The sequence below is a fragment of the Lygodium microphyllum genome, chromosome 27 (assembly GCF_053477565.2).
Source record: "Lygodium microphyllum isolate KBCC chromosome 27, Lygodium_microphyllum_v1.1.10, whole genome shotgun sequence".
Classification (NCBI taxonomy): domain Eukaryota; kingdom Viridiplantae; phylum Streptophyta; class Polypodiopsida; order Schizaeales; family Lygodiaceae; genus Lygodium; species Lygodium microphyllum.
Genome location: NC_141161.1, coordinates 129681867 through 129688257, shown reverse-complemented (window position 1 = coordinate 129688257; position 6391 = coordinate 129681867). Strand labels below are relative to the sequence as shown.

General features: G+C 63.3%; 1 non-coding gene across 1 annotated transcript; it reads left to right on the top strand.

The window, feature by feature from the left end:
* The first annotated feature begins 2501 nt into the window (after positions 1 to 2501).
* On the top strand, positions 2502 to 2620 carry LOC148012915 (5S ribosomal RNA). Its single transcript, XR_015689248.1, has one exon. It is a non-coding gene; the product is annotated as a 5S ribosomal RNA (ribosomal RNA).
* The last annotated feature ends 3771 nt before the right edge of the window (positions 2621 to 6391 follow it).

Sequence of the window (6391 nt, the reverse complement as noted above, 5' to 3'; positions counted from 1 at the left end):
CAAGGCGGCTTGTAAGTATACTTGAGAGCATAACTATGTAGGGGCATTTGTATAGTTACCTTCACTATTTTGAAGCTAGGTAAGAGGGTTGGGTTTATTCTTGTAAATAACAAACTCTTAGTACCTACTCAACTCGAAGTGGGCTTCGAGTTTTTTGTAGGGGGGGTGTGTATAGGGGAGGTACCCTACTCGAGGCTTGGCTCTCCTTGGGCGCGTCGCGGCATGGGGCCGTCGTGCGTGTCGCTTGGGCATGGTTAAGTGGCTCGGGGCTTCCCCCAAGACTAGGTGAGTGGGGATGGTGAGTGCAAACAGTGAGAGTGAGGGGGATGGGTAGTCTTTTTCATGGGGCGAGAGGTGAGTGGGGTGTTGGCCCATTATGAAGGGTTTCATGCATGAGCCCTTGCGTAAGCACCAGAAACTTTCGAGTGCCTTGAGGAAAAAGCTCCTTGCCCATTGGGGGGAGATAACATGGTGGACTGTGGAACCGTGTCGCGTTGCCGTGCCGTGTCGCGCTGAGGCGTCGTGGTGGGTTGAGAAACCGTGCCGTGTTATGTTGGGGAACCATGTCGCGTATGGTGATAAGTCGTGTTATGGTGCCATGTTGAGGCCCAAGGGGCGTGATATGCCATGTTTTGGTGTGTTATGGGGCCGAGTCATGTGGTGGTGGTTTTTGGAGTCCGTGACAACACCTATGAGGGTAGTGGTGCTTGCTCCATTGAAACACTCCTTGGAGATCCAAGGGAGGGTGAGGTGAGGCGTATGGTCCCCGCATCCGTCTTGTCCGCGAGGAGTGTCTCGTGAGCAAATGCCATGTACCCCCCGCCGAACGGTTAGGCTCAAGCGACTTGTGGTGATCCTTGCGAGGACATCGCGTCGTGGCGGTCAACATGTGCCCACTAGGCGGTGAGGAGCGAAGTGCGGTGCCTTGAACACGTGTCTCGTTTTTGGCGAGATCGTGTTCGAGCTCCATGGTTCTCAATGCTAACGGCGATTCTCGTCGTGAATATTGTGCGGCTTGTATCGATACGGATGGACCGAAACCGATGGAACGATGTGATCGAGGTGCTTCTTCGTCAGCGGGGCTTGTTCCCGGTGGGGTTGAGTGTACCTCATGATGGGCTCTTGTTGACGCGAAACGGTGGAATGCATGAGCGTCTCCATCGTCTTTCGACTCGACATGAGCTCGGAATGTGGCAGACAAGACAACGTTGAGCACGCCTCGTGCGTGGTGGTGGCGATGGCTGATGCACGTGCTCGTGTGCGGCTTTGTCCACGGTGGAAAACGAAAGCATGCCCTTGTCCCATCCCCATTTGTCATTTTCTTTTTCTCCCCGTAAACTCTCGAGCCGTCGTGCTTCTCCCCTCTTTCTCTCTACATCAAGAACAACACATTGGTGATGAGGTCGTGCCTTTTTGCCCCGCAGCCACACTTGATGTGGAGTCCGAACGCGCAGCAGCGGTGCTGCTCGTGTGACAAAAGATAGCTACCTGGTTGATCCTGCCAGTAGTCATATGCTTGTCTCAAAGATTAAGCCATGCATGTGTAAGTATAAACTCTCTTGTACTGTGAAACTGCGAATGGCTCATTAAATTAGTTATAGTTTCTTTGATGGTACCTTGCTACTCGGATAACCGTAGTAATTCTAGAGATAATACGTGCACCAACTCCCGACTTCTGGAAGGGATGCATTTATTAGATAAAAGGCCGATGCGGGCTTGCCCGGTAATGCGGTGAATCACGATAACTTCCCGAATCGCACGGCCTCAGCGCCGGCGATGCTTCATTCAAATTTCTGCCCTATCAACTTTCGATGGTAGGATAGAGGCCTACCATGGTGGTGACGGGTGACGGAGAATTAGGGTTCGATTTCGGAGAGGGAGCCTGAGAAACGGCTACCACATCCAAGGAAGGCAGCAGGCGCTCAAATTACCCAATCCCGACACGGGGAGGTAGTGACAATAAATAACAATACGTGGATTCTATGACTTGATCTTTTCTACCTCGTTGCCTTTATGTGCGCGAGGTTCTCCTCGCGTGGATGCTCGCCCACCGTGTCATCAAGGGTACCCGATGGCATTCCAAGTTCGTCCATGGCACGGATCCTATGACTCGAATCTCATGTGAGCGGGGTTTAGTGCTCGCGTGGACACGGGTCCTCGTGGTATGAATGGCATGCCCCCCTCTCCCCCACCGCCTTGTGGCATGCTGTGGGCGCGTGTCCTCCGTGGCACGTATTCTGCGGCTCGATCTTTTCTACGTCGTCGCCTATGTGTGCACGGGGTGCTCTTCACGTGGATGCTTGCCCTTCGTGTTAGAAATGGCACGCGACGACGGCATTCAATCTTTTGTGTGTCGCCTCCATGTGCGCGGGGTTTAGGGTTCGCGTTTAGTCGCGTCCTCCGTGGCATGAGCGGCATGGCATGCCGCCATGCCTTGCTCTTGAGCTCTCTCGTGCCACTTTCCGAGTATACAAGAGCTCTTTGGAATTCCTTTGTGTTTGTGGTGCGGTCACACCAGCGCTAATACACCGGATCCCATCAGAACTCCGCAGTTAAGCGCGCTTGGGCCAGAACAGTACTGGGATGGGTGACCTCCCGGGAAGTCCTGGTGCTCCACCCTTTTGCATGCTTGTTTCGAGACCGTGGCATGGAAATCCCCTCGGATCATGTCTTGACTCTCCAACGCTGACATCGTGGTAGGAAACCCCCTCGCCTTGCCATGACGCGGCGCCTCCTCTCCTCGTTGCGATTGTCTTTGCGTACGTCCTGCCTGGCCCCTCCCTCTGCCTCGCTCTCACGTGATACCCCCTCCTCAAGATGCGAGGTATATTGGGAGCCGAGGGTGTGCCATGTTGTGGGGGGGTTCGGTGGAGCGGGGTTTTCCGAGGAGGGAGGGCGTGCCATGTTGCGCGGGCGGGTTGTTGGAGCGGGGATTTCTGAGGAGGGAGGGTGTGCCATGTCGCGGGGGGGTGCCATGTCGTGGGGGGGTTTCTTGAGGAGGTCCGTCGGGGGGGGGAAGGTTCCATGTCGCAGGAGGGGGTCGTGTGCAGTGGGGTGTGTGTGCCGTGTCATTGCGGAGCGGGATTTCTTAGGAGGGAGGGTGTGCCATGTCGTGGGGGGGTGAGGTGACGTGCCGTGGGTCGAGCGGGGTTTTCGGAGGTGGGGTGCGCGGGGGATGCGCCGCGTCGTCAGGGGGTGCGGTGGGGTGGAGGGGTGTGCCGTGTCGTGGGGGGGTGACGCGGGGTGGGGTGGGTCGAGCGGGGTTTTTGGAGGCGTGGCGGGGTCGTGTGGATGGAGCGGGGATTTTCGAGGTGGGGTGCGGGGGGGATGCACCGCGTCGAGGGGGGGTGCGGTGGGGTGTGCCATGACGCGGGGTGGGGTGGTGTGGATGGAGCGGGTTTTTCGAGGTGGGGTGGGGTGGTGTGGATGCAGCGGGTTTTCCGAGGTGGGGTGCGCGGGGGCGTCGTGGGGGGGTGACGCGGGGTGGGGTGGGTCGAGCGGGGTTTTCGGAGGCGTGGTGGTGTGGCGTGGAGGGAGCAGGGTTTTTCGAGGTGGGGTGCGGGGGGGCATCGTGGGGGGTGCGGTGGGGTGGGGGGGTGCGCCGTGTCGTGGGGTGGTGACGCGGGGTGGGGTGGGTCGAGCGGGGTTTTTGGAGGAGAGGTGGGGTGCTGTGGATGGAGCGCGGTTTTTCGAGGTGGGGTGGGGGGGCGTCGTGGGGGGGTGCGGTGGGGTGGGGGGGTGCGCCGTGACGTGGGGTGGGGTGGGTCGAGCGCGGTTTTTGGAGGCGTGGCGGGGTGGTGTGGAGGGAGCGGAGTTTTTCGAGGTGGGGTGCGGGGGGGCGTCATGGGGGGGTGCGGTGGGGTGGGGGGGTGCGCCGTGTCGTGGGGGGGTGACGCGGGGTGGGGTGGGTTGAGCGGGGTTTTTTGAGGTGGGGTGCGGGGGGGGGGGGGGGATATGCGCCGCGTCGTGGGGGGGTGCGGTGGGGTGGGGGGTGTGCCGTGTCGTGGGGGGGCTGACGCGAGGTGGGGTGGGTCGAGCGGGGTTTTCGGAGGCGTGTTGGGGTGGTGTGGAGGGAGTGGGGTTTTCCGAGGTGGGGTGCGGGGGGGCGTCGTGGGGGGGTGCGGTGGGGTGGGGGGTGCGCCATGTCGTGGGGGGGTGACGCGGGGTGGGGTGGGTCGAGCGGGGTTTTTCGAGGTGGGGTGCGGGGGGGGGGTATGCGCCGCGTCGTGGGGGGGTGCGGTGGGGTGGGGGGTGTGCGGTGTCGTGGGGGGGCTGACGCGAGGTGGGGTGGGTCGAGTGGGGTTTTCGGAGGCGTGTTCGGGTGGTGTGGAGGGAGCGGGGTTTTCTGAGGTGGGGTGCGGGGGGGCGTCGTGGGGGGTGCGGTGGGGTGGGGGGGTGCGCTGTGTCCTGGGGGAGTGACACGGGGTTGGGTGGGTCGAGTGGCGTTTTTCGAGGTGGGGTGCGAGGGGGGGGGGATATGCGCCGCGTTGTGGGGGGGTGCGGTGGGGTGTGGGGGGTGTGCCGTGTCGTGGGGGGCTGACGCGAAGTGGGGTGGGTCGAGCGGGGTTTTCGGAGGCGTGGTGGGGTGGTATGGAGGGAGTGGGGTTTTTCGAGGTGGGGTGCGGGGCGGTGTCGTTGGGGGAAGCGGTGGGGTGGGGGTGCGCCATTTCGTGGGGGGGTGACGCGGGGTGGGGTGGGTCGAGCGGGGTTTTCGGAGGCATTTGTGGTGTGGCGTGGAGGGAGCGGGGTTTTTCGAGGTGGGGTGCGGGGGGGCGTCGTGGGGGGGTGCGGTGGGGTGGGGGGGTGTGCCGTGTCATGGGGGAGTGACGCGGGGTTGGGTGGGTCGAGCGGGGTTTTTCGAGGTGTGGTGAGGGGGGGTGGGGGATATGCGCCGCGTCGTGGGGGGGTGCGGTGGGGTGTGGGGGGTGTGCCGTGTCGTGGGGGGCTCACGCGAGGTGGGGTGGGTCGAGCGGGGTTTTCGGAGGAGTGGTGGGGTGGTGTGGAGGGAGCGGGGTTTTTCGAGGTGGGGTGTGGAGGGCATCGTGGGGGGGTGCGGTGGGGTGGAGGGTGCACCGTGTCGTGGGGGGGTGAGGCGGGGCACGGTGGGTCGAGCCTGGTTTTTGGAGGAGTGGTGGGGTGCTGTGGATGGAGCGGGGTTTTTCGAGGTGGAGTGGGGGGGGAGGCGCCGCGTCGTAGGGGGGTGCGGTGGGGTGGGGGGGTGTGCCGTGTCGTGGCGGGTGACGCGGGGTGTTGCGATGCCCCCTCCCCTCCACCATGCCCCGACATGATGCGACGCGCCCCCTCCCCAACATAACATGACAACCCCCCTCCCCCCCCATGACATCCCCCCATCCCCCATGACACGACACGACGTGATGCGCCCCCCCATGACGTCCCCCCCTCAAAAATTCGCCTCCCCCCTCAACACACACCACCCCACCCCTCCCCCCCCCCTCAAAAATTCAGCCCCCCCATGACATCCCCCCCACCCCCCATGACACGACGCGACGCGACGTGCCCCCCCATGATGCGACACGATGCGACGCGCCCCCCCCCTTCCCCCCTCAACACACACCACACCATGTTGCGACGTGCCGTGCCCCCCCCCCCATGACATCCCCACCCCACCCCCCCCCCCCACCCATGACACGACAGGATGCGACGCGCCCCTCCCCCCCCCCCCCATGACATCCCCCCCCATGGGATCCCCCCCCTCCCCGCCCCCCCATGACACGACACGATGCGACGTGCCACCCTCCCCTTAACACACACACCCACCCAACGCAATGCCCCCCCCCAACACACACCACACCATGTCGCGACGCACCCCTGCCCCCCCCCCCCCCCCCCCCCCCCGCGCTCCATGGCCTGACACGACGCGACGTGCTCCCCTCCCCTTAACACACCCACCCACCCTCCATGACGCCCCCTCAAAAATTCGCCCCCCCCCCCAACACACACCACACCACACCACCCCTCCCCCCTCCAAAATTCACCCCCCCCATCTCAACACACACCACACCACGCCTCCCCCCCCCTCCCCCTCAAAAATTCACCCCCCCTTCAAAATGCGGCTTTGTCCACGGTGTGGTGTGGTGTGTATTGGGGGGGCGCGGCACGTCGCGACATGATGTGGTGTGTGGTGAGGGGGGAAGGGGGAGGGGGGGGGCACGTCGCGTCGTGTCGTGTCATGGGGGGTGGCGGGGATGTCATGGGGGGGCGCGTCGTGTCGTGTCGTGTCATGGATGGGGAGGTGGGGTGGGGATGTCATAGGGGGGGGGGGGGGGGCGGCACATCGTGACATGGTGTGGTGTGTGTGGAGGGTGAAGGGGGAGAGGGGGGCACGTCGCGTCGTGTCGTGTCATTGGAGGGTGGGGGGCGCGTCACGTCG